Genomic DNA, 14,590 nt, shown 5'->3' on the forward strand with positions numbered 1-14,590 from the left:
CTTTCTGAAATATTCTCTTTGGTAAAGAAAATTGGATGTTTAAGATTTTTTTTCTCCTCTTAGGTCTTTTAATAATGTATCATGGGAGAATATGGAAATTATGTTCTAAAGAGTTTCTCTGAATAACCTGAAAATAAAAGAGTGATTTATACAGCTTCTTTTTTTTTTTTAAGATTTTATTTATTTATTTGACAGACAGAGATCACAAGTAGACAGAGAGGCAGGCAGAGAGAGGGAGAAGCAGGCTCCCTGCCGAGCAGGGAGTCCAATGTGGGGCTCGATCCCAGGACCTGAGATCATGACCTGAGCCAAATGCAGATGCTTAACCGACTGTGCCACCCAGGTGTCCCTATACAATTTTTTAAGAAGAACGCAGGGAAGATATTTGAGAAGAGAGAACCAGTTTTGTCTGATTGTTAAACTATCTATACTGTAATAGGCCCACAGAACAGAGCCACTGCATTTCATAATTTTTGGAGGCACCATTGACATCACAGTTCATATGAAAGTTGTCCTATGGAATTGTATGGTATTGTGGGGTGTGCTGTCCAAGCCACATGGCTGCTTGTGAATTCCCTACCTTAGAATCTCTTTTCTATTACCTTTAGAATAATAACAGTAAAAACAACAATAAGAGAAGGAAATGTCTTTTCGTGTCCAGTAAATTTTAGCTTCTTTTCACTGAAGCATAAAGAAGTTAGGGAGGAAACCTCAAAAGGACTGCGCCTTAGGTATAGCCGGGAGAGCTGTCGGGAGGGCTGGTTGGCTTGAAAAATAACTGGGGGAAGCAAATGAGATGTGTGGGCCTGGCAAGAGAAGAAACAATCCTGCCGGTGCCAAAGCAATGACAGCTGGCATCCCAGGGGCTTTGCTATGGATGAGAGCACTCAGAATTGGGCAAATTCTCCATTTCCAATTATGGGTGGCAACCTTAATGGTCAGCTGCTGGTCATTCTGGACCAGATCCCCAATAGGTAGACACTGTTCACTCTTCATTTTTAGATCTTCTCTCCCCACTTCCCTCTCTCTCCACAATCCTGACATTTCATATTGAAAAGTGGACTAGAATAAATTAAGTTACCTATAGTTGGCCAGATTGGTTTTTCGTCTTCAGCTTTTATGTTGGTAGGAGGATGAGGGAAGAAAAGGTTGAACAGACTTGCTTTGATGTTATAAAATGCCGGTGGTGTAAATTCAAAATGTAAAGTATCAACCTTGAATAAATAACTTAAGATTTAATATAGTGTTTTCTATTTGCAAAATGTCCAAGACAAGCCGTCTTCGGTTTATGAAAATTTTAGTTGTCTTATTTTTCTTCTGTGGCTCATACTAAGTTTCCCAGCTTATGGTTTTTGCTACTGGAGTCTCTTCAGCAATGTCAATTCTAATGGTCTCTCTCTCCTCATAAAATGGTGTTCTCTCAAAGCTCACTGAGGAAGGGGAGTTGGGAATACAGGAACAAGCTCACCTTTACATGTAGTGGGCTCATATTATTGCCAGTCATAGCTATATTCCTTGATATGGAGTTTGTATCATATGAAAACCTGTTTATTTTGCTTGATGGTATAGGCAAGATGGAGCTTTTGGTTATGATAGATTTAAGTAATATCAACAAGTATGTCTTTTGATCTATTTTCCCAGGGGAGATGATGCATTTTTCTAGAACAGATCACATTTATTCTTCGTTGCACTTCTCTGATCCCAGTAGCATGTGTTTGTGAGATACCTGGGTGCGTGTGAGTCTGGAATTCCTGGTGTTAATCTCAGCACCACTGCTTTTGACAGGTGATGTTGACTCTCTTTGGTTTTACTATTTTCAGGATTTTAGATTTCATCTAACTGCCATTGTAGCTCAGTGGTTCCTCCACTTAGAAATTAAGAACTCTGTAATACTTGGCTATTTGGATTCTTAGTGGAATTATCTATCACAGTCCATCTCATGGTGATACAGTGTCCTGTGTCATTTTTTTCTGTTCCTAGTCCCGATCCTAGCCTGTGCCTAGATCTCTCTATAAAAGATTTCCTGAAAAGAGAATTAATTGTCCCCTCCTTAATTGGGACTTCCCTGTTGCTTGATATAAATGTTATAATGATGCAGACCAAGCCCCCTGCCCCCACTTCCCAACGCCCTACTTCTTTTTTGTTTCTTTTCTATGTAGGAAATGATACACAATATTCTATAAGAGATGACCAAAAAAAATCACTCGAAGTGATCATTTAGAAAATAGTCAGGAACAGTAGGGCAACATTGACTCAGGGAGTCAGTAAAAATGTAGGAGAAGCGTATTTTATTCCAAAAGATAATTAAATAATGGTCACTATAGATGAACAGGAATATTTTCTTTTTGTTTGATGTTTTTACTAAAAGAATTTCAAAATAATTTACGAGCATACATTAATAATTAGTTCTCTGCACACCCCCTTTTTGAAGGCTTAAATTGAGGCAGATGGATAATGATTGATTTATTCAAAGCACTCAGCATGCCAGTGGTTGAATTTTGTTGAGATCCCTTTCACTGTAGACCACACTGCTTCTAATGCCCTATGTATAATTCATCTCAGCTTCGTCCAAATTAGGAGCTGACATTTTTTGGTAACACAAATCATAGCTCCTTGTCAGTAAAAGAACCTTGGTGTGGGAAACTCAGACGGCTAGGAAGCTCAGTATGCTGCCAACTTTGTTGTTTTTGTACAGATTTGAGAGAATCTAATAGTTTGCCACCTTTATGTTGGCACATGCAAGCATATGTTTATTGATGAAGTTGATTTTTCTTCAACCCAGGTATTTCCTGGGCAAGAAGGAAAGGAGATCATTCTAGGATTTTCTCCCAGGTGGTTCAACATGAATTAACAATAAAAATGCATTAAAAATTCTTTCAGTTCAATATTTTTTCAGTACTGATCTTAGAATGGTAACTATGAGCCTAAAAACCAGAATCAGGTGCTTTTATTTCAATTTCTTCAACATCTTTTTGGAATTTTAAAAATCTTTTCTCTCTTCAGCTGTGTGACCCTTCTCTTTTAGTCTCTCTCTGTTGTGAGTGTGAATACTTGTGCTCAAAAGCCCAGTTTTCCTTCCTTCATGTGCCAAAGTCCTTGATTTGAAGAACTTTTGAGATCAAGCTGAGCCATGCACATGTAACAGGATGAAAACATGATCCAGAGAAGACCAAGGGATACTGGAAGACATATTTGAATGTTGATTCTAAATGTTAACCAGAGATTTCATCTTTCTACAACATAAGAAATAAACTTATAATTACATCTTGACTTGGACAAAATAATGTCTACCCTGAATACTAAAAATTGTAGCTAGAAACGTTCTAGATGTTTGCCACATATACTTTGCTGCATAGTATTTTCTAACAGATATGCTTTCTTTGAAGGACTTGGTTGGTTTTATGTTTTTTTTTTTTTTTTTTCATAGAATAATTTTTTACTTGGGGCGCTTGGGTGGCTCAGTGGGTTAAGCATCTGACTTCGGCTTGGGTCATGATCAAGCTCCCCATCAGGCTCTGCACTTATTGGGGAGTCTGCTTCTCCCTCTTTCTCTCTCTTCCCCTGCCCCTTACCCCACTTGGGCTCTCTCTAAAAAATAAACAAAATTTTAAAAAAATAATAATTTTTTACTGTATAGCCTGAGAAATATTCATGGTTAAATTCCACTAAAATTTAGGAGTCTTTATAGATACTGCCTAAGTAATTATAGTCGTTTTAACTTATTACAAAACTAAAAAAGAAATGGAACTAAAATAATGTAGGTTTAATCATACAGTTTTTTAATAAGACATTGGTTGGTTTTATTTAAATAGAATTCTTATGAATGGGAGTTTTAAAGTGTAACTGTCTTTTCTGGGAAAGAATCAAATCAACAAAGCTGCTATTCAAAAGCTAAATTTAAAAAATCAACCTAGAATGTGTCTTGCTTGTTACGTGTCCGGTACTTTTATATGATCAGTACATGTCTATACCTGTCTATACCTGTCATTCTCTATAAAGTCATTGATGTTGACAGAGATAACCCTGATGGCCTGGAACATACAAAGTCAAAAGAAAGATTATATGATATTTATTACATTCTATTGACTAAGGTAACATGAATGGTAGTATGTTTTTTAAAGACGTTAATAAAAATGGCTGAAATAAGAAAAAGGGGGGAGGAGCTTAGGTTAAGATTAAGATAATTAGAAAATCATCCATGACCTTAAGAGTAAGAAAAAATGAATATCAGTGTTTGTCGGAATTTTTTATTATCTTTTAGCTCTCTAATGTAATATACATGTTGTTATGACAAGTAAATAAGATGGGCTTGTTTATTTCTTACAGTGTCATATAAATGGACTCCAAAATGGTCCCAGCCAAAAGCAAGAAAAAAAATTAATCAATTCATTCAGGATTATCTGGTATATTACTAATAGGGTGGGAATTAACATTCAAAATCTATGTTCCTTATTAGAACTTATTCCAAGAGATGTTAGGATGCTACCATTTTAATATCTAAATACATTATTTAAATATATTACTATTATAATAAATACCATACTATAACTATAATATTGAAAGTCATAAGCCAATATTTGGGAGTCAAAATCAAATACTAGCACAATGACTCCCACATGAAATTATATACATTATTTATTGTGCCGATATTTTATAATTGGTTAAAACAAGAAGGCTGGAGCTTAAAATATTTGTCAATAGGACAGAAATTATTATTCAATTCACTAAAACTATGGTATCTAATTAATTACAAATACAGGTTTTATGCCTCACATATTTTCAAAGATGAATGATACATAGGTAATCTATCTAAACATCCACCATTTTATCCATCTGTCCAGTACTCTAATACTGATAGCCATATTCTAATAACAAGAGGATTGTAAGTGCCGAGATAAACATTCAACATTATTTTATCAGTTGTATTTTATGTTTACTCTATGTTAGGCACTGGGCTTAGAATTAGGTATATAATAATAAGCACATTAAAAAAAAGACAACTTCAAAGCAAAAATCTTCAAACTGATTTCATGAGAAACAGGGAACTGATATAAGACAGTAGTTGCACTTGTCCATGACATGAATAATTAATCCAAATATCTGTATGATTTTTATATTATTTAAATAAAAGGATATATTGTTCCATTTTGTGCAGTTGAAGAGAAGTCCTCAGGACAACCTCATGATTTAAATTTTTAAATCATGTTTGTGGCCTTAATTTAGCCAAGTAATTCTGATAGTTGAGTAGATACATAGGAAATACTGCATAAATTGACTGTCTCCATAATTTTATTAAACCCTCTATGGGGCAATGGGATAAGGGTAGTCGACAGAAAGGACAGTATCAATTACATCTCAAAATGCTTAACAAAGCAGCATTTTTGCAAGATAATATTTGATGACTGTCCTTTCCAAGACAGTCCAAGATGTTTTACATTTTTAAATATAACTTAATTATTAACATTGATTTAAATTACACAAGACAATCTAAAGGAAAAGTGCTGACAATTATTTTTTCCTTCTACTCATAATTAAAGATTTGTGAGGGATAATTAAAGTAAAATATAAAATTGTTCACTGGTAGCTCAGTCTGTCATTGTCTTCTGTATTTCACCACAAAAGAAACACATTGATCGTTTCATAAAATATTTAGAAGTTGAAAGCTTTGAATAATTTTTATGTTCCTGCTGAAAAAAAAAACACGATATCAACCATGAAGATATAATGATTGCCTCAAGTTAAACAGGAAAATCAAATAGTATATATTTATTGAAGACCTTCTACATATAAAGAATCTATATATACTGGGTATAAGTCAATCCTGATTTTTTTTATGTTGGCAAAGGGCTTTCAAGTGACTGTGAATCTAAGATCATTACATTTTTGTTGTGCTATGATGCATCCTCTTTGTTATTTGTCTATGAGGTATAGCTGCCATCAAAATGAAAAGATTCACATATGCTACATATAAAATAGCACATGCTAAGCCATATGAAACCAAATGTTGTGGAAAGAATAATGGCTTGCTTAAACTTTGTACTAAATTATTTTTGCAGTGATAAAATTGGCCACTTCCCTGTTTCTCCAATTATAAAATAAAGAGTTTGTAACACCCAATGTCTCTTTGATAAGCATTTTACAAACATGGCCTGAAGCCAGAAATATGACTATAATATCATAAGATCTATCAAATTTTCCTTTATTTGGTCTTAATCCATAAATGATGGATATTATACTTTTTTTGTTAATTAATTTATTTTCAGAAAAACGGTATTCATTATTTTTTCACCACACCCAGTGCTCCATGCAATCCATGCCCTCTATAATATCCACCACCTGGTACCCCAACCTCCCACCCCCCCCCGCCACTTCAAACCCCTCAGATTGTTTTTCAGAGTCCATAGTCTCTCATGATTCACCTCCCCTTCCAATTTACCCCAACTCCCTTCTCCTCTCTAACACCCCTTGTCCTCCATGATATTTGTTATGCTCCAAAAATAAGGGAAACCATATGATAATTGACTCTCTCTTCTTGACTTACTTCACTCAGCATAATCTCTTCCAGTCCCGTCCATGTTGCTACAAAAGTTGGGTATTCATCCTTTCTGATAGAGGCATAATACTCCATAGTGTATATGGACCACATCTTCCTTACCCATTTGTCCGTTGAAGGGCATCTTGGTTCTTTCCATAGTTTGGCGACCGTGGCCATTGCTGCTATAAACATTGGGGTACAGATGGCCCTTCTTTTCACGACATCTGTATCTTTGGGGTAAATACCCAGGAGCGCAATTGCAGGGTCATAGGGAAGTTCTATTTTTAATTTCTTGAGGAATCTTCACACTATTCTCCAAAGAGGCTGCACCAACTTGCATTCCCACCAACAGTGTAAGAGGGTTCCCCTTTTTCCACATCCTCTCCAACACATGTTGTTTCCTGTTTTGTTAATTTTGGCCATTCTAACTGGTGTAAGGTGATATCTCAATGTGGTTTTAATTTGAATCTCCCTGGGACGCCTGGGTGGCTCAGTTGGTTGGGTGGCTGCCTTCGGCTCAAGTCATGATCCCAGTGTCCTGGGATCGAGTCCCACATCAGGCTCCTTGCTCGGCAGGGAGCCTGCTTCTCCCTCTGCCTCTGCCTGCCACTCTGTCTGCCTGTGCTCGCTCTCTCTCTCTCTGACAAATAAATAAAATTTAAAAAAAAAAAAGTTCTAATTTGAATCTCCCTGATGGCTAGTGATGATGAACATTTTTTCATGTGTCTGCTAGCCATTTGTATGTCTTTATTGGAGAAGTGTCTGTTCATATCTTCTGCCCATTGTTTGATATGTTTGCCTGTTTCATGTGTGTTGAGTTTGAGGAGTTCATTATAGATCCTGGATATCAACCTTTTGTCTGTACTGTCATTTGCAAATATCTTCTCCCATTCCGTGGGTTGCCTCTTTGTTTTCTTGACTGTTTCCTTTGCTGTGCAGAAGCTTTTGATTTTGATGAAGTCCTAAGAGTTTATTTTCGCTTTTGTTTCCTTTGCCTTTGGAGACATATCTTGAAAGAAGTTGCTGTGGCTGATATCGAAGAGATTACTGCCTATGTTCTCCTGTAGGATTCTGATGGATTCCTGTCTCACGTTGAGGTCTTTTATCCATTTTGAGTTTATCTTTGTGTACGGTGTAAGAGAATGGTCGAGTTTCATTCTTCTACTTATAGCTGTCCAGTTTTCCCAGCACCATTTATTGAAGAGACTGTCTTTTTTCCACTGTGTATTTTTTCCCGTTTTGTCGAAGATTAATTGACCATAGAGTTGAGGGTCCATATCTGGACTCTCTACTCTGTTCCACTGGTCTATGTGTCTGTTTTTATGCCAGTACCATGCTTCTTGGTGATCACAGCTTTGTAATAAAGCTTGAAATCAGGTAACGTGATGCCCCCAGCTTTATTTTTATTTTTCTTATCCAATATTTTCTGCAGACACTTTTATAGAAACTTGGGCAAAACAGATTATCTTATTACACTTCATTAAGAAATAGAAACATTTCTTAAAAGTGACTGGATGTGCATGTAGCATCTGTACTCCATCTTAGTATTTCACAAATAAAAACGATACCTGATATTCCACAATTTTGTTTGAATGCTTGGTGGTCATTGTATTGACTAAGATTGTGATTAAGCAATAACAGCATAAAGTAGCAAGTAGAAGGGAAAATTGTGCCATTTATGATAAGTCCTGGTGCTACTTCTCTTAGTAGTTTTTTCCTCAAAAGAGTAATGCATGGGATGGGTGTATCTAAGACTCTATACTAGAAGTTCTCAAAAGTTTTAAGAAGTGCTAATTTTTATTTCCATGAAGATGTGAAATCTCTTTTCAGAGGAATAAGAAGGGAGGTCCTAGACAGTTTGGCAGGTGGGAAAGCAGGTAGTGAAATTTGTCAAATGACACCAAGAATGGTGCCTGATTGGAGATCAATCAGGTAAATCATCAATATATATGGACAGAGCCTAACTGACTTGTTGGAAACTTTTGTCCCATGCTATGGTATGTCATATTTTTGGAAATAATATTTTATTTCATAGGCAATACCCTATAGAACTTTGGTGAACACATTTTATTAAATACATATTTAAAAATATATAAATCTGGAAAACTCACTTTCCTTTCCTTTTCTTTCTCTTTCTTTCTTCCTCCCTCCCTCCCTTCCTTTCTTCCTTCCCTCCTCCTTTCCTTCCTTCCACTATCATTTATTTGGAACCCATTTTGTCCAAGAAGCACTAAGATCTAAAGCATTCAGAAATATCTAAAAGATCTAAAGAACATGATTCATATCTTGGGGGAAATGTAGTATGCAGATACCTGTAGTACAAAGTAGGCCATCATTATAACTGCATTAGGATGAAGTCCTATGAAGAGTCAGAGGTTAGTGGGGTATTTTCCAGCTTTAATGGTCAGGAATCAGTCATTTCTGCAAGGTGTCCATTTATTTATTTCTTATTTATTTATTTATTTATTTACTTACTTATTTATTTGGCAGAGAGAGAACACACACAAGCAGGGGGAATGACAGAGGGAGAAGCAGACTCCCAGAAGAGCATGGAGCCTGTTGGGGGACTTAATCCCAGAACCCCGGGATCATGACCTGAGCCGAAGGCAGATGCTTAACTGACTGAGCCATCCAGGGGCCCGTCTGCAAGGTGTCTTTATTCCTTTTAATGTACCATGATATTTATTTATTTATTTTTGAAGATTTTACTTATTTGACAGACAAAGATCACAACTGGCAGAAAGGCAGGCAGAGAGAGAGGGGGAAGCAGGCTCCCTGCTGAGCAGAGAGCCCGATGGACCCAGGACCCTGGGATCACGACCTGAGCTGAAGGCAGAGGTTTAACCCACTGAGCCACCCAGGCACCCCTACCATGATATTTAGAAACCAATATCTGACATGGGATACTGCTGCTTGCTCTTGATACCTTTCAGTGGATGGAGCTAGGGAATCTAAGTATAAATATAAATATAAAATGTGCAATAAGCACAGTTTTAAAAAGATTTATTTATCAGAGAGAGAGAGAGAGAGAGATGGAGAGCTTGAGAATGCGAGCAGAAGAAAGAGAAGAAGAGAGAGAAAGATCAGACTTAAGCAGACTCCACGCTGAGCATGGAGCCTGACAGGGGGCTTGATCTCATGACCTCGAGATCAAGACTTGAGCCAGAATCGAGAGTTGGATGCTTAGCTAACTGAGCCACTCAGGCACCTTGCAAGCACATTTTAATCTCTATTTTAAAATCTATATGTATATATTTAAAACCATCAGTTTATATTGATACCTCCAATTCCAATTCAAACTCTAGGCTTCTCTCTAGAGTTCTTATTTTTCTTACTGTAACTTCCTTCCCTAACACTGAGAAACTTGGCTCTCATTGTCATTGATATCATTAGATCAGTATCCCCTGTATATAATCAGTCTTCCTTTGCAGCTCCTAGTCCCTCCCACATGCAGAGGGTTTCCTTATCCCACCCTTGCTCTGACATTCTGTAACCAGCCACCTTACCATGGGCTACTCTACCCACCCTAGCCAGGCCACAATACCTTGCATCGTCAGGTCAGCTGACATGTGGGTTGCTCAATAAAAATTTGATTGATTAACATATCTCAATAGCACAATATTTATGGCTTTCATAGAGCAGCCTATTGTCACAAGAAAGCAGCTTCCTGTACATTCTCTTTGTACTCACAATTCTAGGCTTTATTTCTGTGTTAAAATCACATTGTGTTAGTGTCAAACTCAAGTCCAGTTATTTCATTCCAGACAACAGAAAATGAATTATGCAAATACATTTTGGATGATGAGGTTTGAAAAGGCCCAGGATCAATGAAGAGAGAGAAAAATTTTCTGTTGATATTTTATTTTATTTTATTATTATTTTTTAATGATTTTATTTATTTATCTGATAGAGATCACAAGAGGGCAGAGAGGCGGGCAGAGAGAGAGCGGGAAGCAGGCTTCTTTTTTTTTTTTTTTTTCCCAATTTATTTATTTTCAGAAAAACAGTATTCATTATTTTTTCACCACACCCAGTGCTCCATGCAAGCTGTGCCCTCTATAATACCCACCACCTGGTACCCCAACCTCCCACCCCCCCGCCACTTCAAACCCCTCAGACTGTTTTTCAGAGTCCATAGTCTCTCATGGTTCACCTCCCCTTCCAATTTACCCAAATTCCCTACTACTCTCTAACGCCCCTTGTCCTCCATGCTATTGGTTATGCTCCACAAATGAGTGAAACCATATGATAATTGACTCTCTCTGCTTGGCTTCTTGCCAAGCAGAGAGCCCGATGTGGGGCTCAACCCCAGAACCCTGGGATCATGATCTGATCCGAAGGCAGAGGCTTTTTTTTTTTTTTTTCAAGAAAACCATGGGTATTTATCAAATACAGAAGTACTTAGTCAGCCACCACTACAACTCCCCAGAGCTTCACATACATCCTCCCTTTAAGCTGGAGATTATCCCAGTTTAATGGGAAGGAGGAAACCAGTTCAAAGAGAATTCAAACCCTGTTTGAAACTAGCCCACAGCCTATACACTATAAGCACCATGAGGCCAGCTTCAGTGCTCCTTTTCCTCCTTTTACGACCACCAAGACCAGCGTTCAGATCCGATGGGAAAGGGAGCCAGAGGGTCGAAGGCAGAGGCTTTAACCCACTGAGCCACCTGGTGCCCCTCTGTTGATATTTTAAACTGACTCATTAAATAATTGAATTCTCCTTGGCTTGTAAAACAAACAAATAAACAAAACAAAACACAACCATACAGGGTGCTTGAAGGTAACAATGTAAAATAATGCAAAGGATACAGAGAGGAGAATAAAGAGTTTTTTTTTTGTTTGTTTGTTTTGTTTTTTTTTAATAAAGCTATGGTTTCTCAAAAAGTTGAAAATAGAGCTACCCTATGACCCAGCAATTGCACTACTGGGTATTTACCCTAAAAATACATATGTAGTGATCCAAAGGGGCACATGCACCTGAATGTTTATAGCAGCAATGTCCACAATAGCCAAACTATGGAAAGAGCCTAGATGTCCATCGACAGATGAATGAATAAAGAAGATATGTGTGTGTGTGTGTGTGTGTGTGTGTGTGGCGACACACACACAACAGAATACTATGCAGCTATCAAAATAAATGAAATCTTGCCATTTGCAATGATGTGGATGGAATTAGAGGGTATTATGCTGAGTAAAATAAGTCAATCAGAGAAAGGCAATTATCATATGATCTCCCTGATACGAGGAATTTGAGAGGCAGAGTGAGGAGTTTGGGCGGTAGGGAAAGAAAAAATGAAACAAGATGGGATCAGGAGGGAGACAAACCATAAGAGACTCTTAATCTCACAAAACAAACTGAAGGTTGCTGGGGGGGCGGGTACGGAGAGGGTGGCTGGGTTATGGATATTGGGGAGGTTATATGATATGGTGAGTGCTGTGAAGTGTGTAAGCCTGACGATTCACAGGCCTGTACCCCTGGGGCAAATAATACATTATATGTTAATAAAAATAATTAATAAAAGAAAAAAAAAAGCTATGGTTAATGCATAGTATTTCCCAGCCATAACTTTATCTACAAGTAGACAGAGAAAAAAGTGAGTAAGAATTTATTCTTAATTAATCTTGTAAAGTTTAAATATAGGAAAAAGTGTTCTGCTATGGAAAAAAATAGTAGGAAATTAAGATCTATTAAAAATATTTGCATTATATATATATTTTTAAAGTTTTTATTTATTTATTTGACAGAGATCACAAGTAGGCAGAGAGGCAGGCAGAGAGAGAGGGGAAGCAGGCTCCCCGCCGAGCAGAGAGCCCAACGAGGGGTTCGATACGGGGCTCGATCCCAGGACCCAGAAATTATGACCTGAGCCGAAGGCAGAGGCTTTAACCCACTAAGCCATCCAGGTGCCCCTGCATTATATATTTTTAAACTAAGTTATGACTTGGGAAACAGACTGATATAGGTTGCAATCATATGCTAATAACAAATAATCAGATTCTGTAAACCATAGCAATATGGATCAGTGTATGTTATTTGTGAAGTATCAGTGACTTGGTGATGGCCAGTAGACTGATGTCAATTCATTGAGGACCAAGGAGTCTATGATTGTTGATCTTTCAAGGTTATCCCCATCATGCTATTCTTTGCCCTGACAGACTCAGTTTGCTTGAAGTGTAATTATTAGCAGCACCCTTTTTTATTCTGGAAAGTAGTCCAGAGTGGGTGATAAATTATATGGTTATCATAACTTTAGATAGAATTTGAAGAGAGAAAGCCGAGGGATCTCTCAGCAGTTCTTGTCACTTTGACCTACAGGAAACAGGCAATTTTAAGTAAAGCCACATAGGCCTAGTTCCACTCTGGACTAAATATGAATGCAAATTGGACCAATCAGCAGTATTTTACTCCAGCTGTAACTTCTGGGTGGTCTTCAAAGAAAACCCCATTTAGAGTGTGTTTCAGTGATGCAAAGGAAATTTCACAGACTGCTAAAATGAGGGTGGGAGGTCTACAGTTGAAAGAGAGGGTTTCAATCTCTGTATTAAGGACAGCAGGAGAAAAGCTTTTCTAGCTACAGCTGCCACCTGAAACTTTGGCCACTAGTTACTCACTAATATACATTGTTCACAGCATTCTACTATTTCCCTATAATATCTAAACAAATTCTGAACACTGTGTTATTCAAGGTGATGTCATGGATTAAAAATGTAATTTAGTACTTTTTGTCCACAGTATTCAGTGTTGACAAAATACACTGTCAATGCTGTCTTTTGTGTTTTGAAGGGAAAACAAGCTTTAATAGGATTTCACACTTCAGTTGTGTGATCCAATGTTAATATAGTATGCTCAGGTGCAAAATTATTAGTAATATAATACTTTCACATTGAGTATTAAGATAGGAATGGGATTTCTGTCAAGATTAACTGAAAAATGCAAGAATTGATTGTGATACATAATACAAAGTTTTAAAGACCAACTTGTTTGATCACATCCACGGAAAGAAAATTCTATGTATACAAATAAGGAATATTTCATGCAACAACACTTGATCATAATGAAGGTATGAGAACTTTAATCCATTTTGGATGAAATGAGGAAAATATACAATGAAGTTGTGTCAAGACATGAAGAACGGGGGAGCCTGGGTGGCTCAGTGGTTTAAGCCTCTGCCTTCGGCTCAGGTCATGATCTCAGGGTCCTGGGATGGAGCTCCGCATTGGGCTCTCTGCTCAGCAGGGAGCCTGCTTCCCCCTCTCTCTCTGCCTGCCTCTCTGCCTACTTGTGATCTCTCTCTGTCTATCAAATAAATAAATAAAAATCCTAAAAAAAAAAGACATGAAGAACGAACAAGTAAGTTCAAAAGATGAGAGGAAGAAAAATAAATCAAAGCAAGGAAGAAAGAAAAGATAGTGGCTGAGAGTCCCCAAAGATGAAATAAAAAGGGAAACCAGCAAAAAATTTGAATCAACATCACCTTTACGTTTAAAAATACAGATTCTTGGGGTGCCTGGGTGGCTCAGTGGGTTAAAGTCTCTCCCTCAGCTCAGGTCATGATCCCAGGGTCCTGGGTTCGAGCCCAGCATCGGGCTCTCTGCTCAGCAGGGAGCCTGCTTCCTCTCTCTCTGCCTGCCTCTCTGCCTTCTTGTGATCTCTGTCAAATAAATAAATAAATAATCTTAAAAAAATACAGATTCTCGATGTGAGGGTGTGTGGTCACAGCCTTTACTTATCCTAGGCAGTCAATCGGCAACTTGCTTGAAAAAAGCAAATGATCAATGAGCTGGGGAAGACTCTGTATGTCATTCTCCACTTTCAGAAAATAATTCGAGGGGAATGTCCAGTCTTGGGCCAGTGGTATCCTCATGAATAAAAGGACAGCTTTGTAATCATTAATTGTCTTGCTGCTGTGAATGCTACGGAGTGGTTTCCAAAGAATACCGTATTCTCCCTCCCCACCCTGATCCTTGACCGTATTATTCTTGCAATAGAAGTTGCTTAGACCTCATTTCTGGGCATCAGTTAGCTCAGGTATGGTAGCCAGGACAGGAAGG

General features: G+C 37.6%; 1 non-coding gene across 1 annotated transcript; it reads right to left on the reverse strand.

Moving 5' to 3' along the window:
* Positions 1–11,046: 11,046 nt before the first annotated feature.
* LOC122898307 lies at positions 11,047–11,174 on the reverse strand. Its single transcript, XR_006382976.1, has one exon. It is a non-coding gene; the product is annotated as a small nucleolar RNA SNORA61 (small nucleolar RNA).
* Positions 11,175–14,590: the final 3,416 nt, after the last annotated feature.

Source organism: Neovison vison, chromosome 1 (genome assembly GCF_020171115.1).
Source record: "Neovison vison isolate M4711 chromosome 1, ASM_NN_V1, whole genome shotgun sequence".
Lineage (NCBI taxonomy): Eukaryota > Metazoa > Chordata > Mammalia > Carnivora > Mustelidae > Neogale > Neogale vison.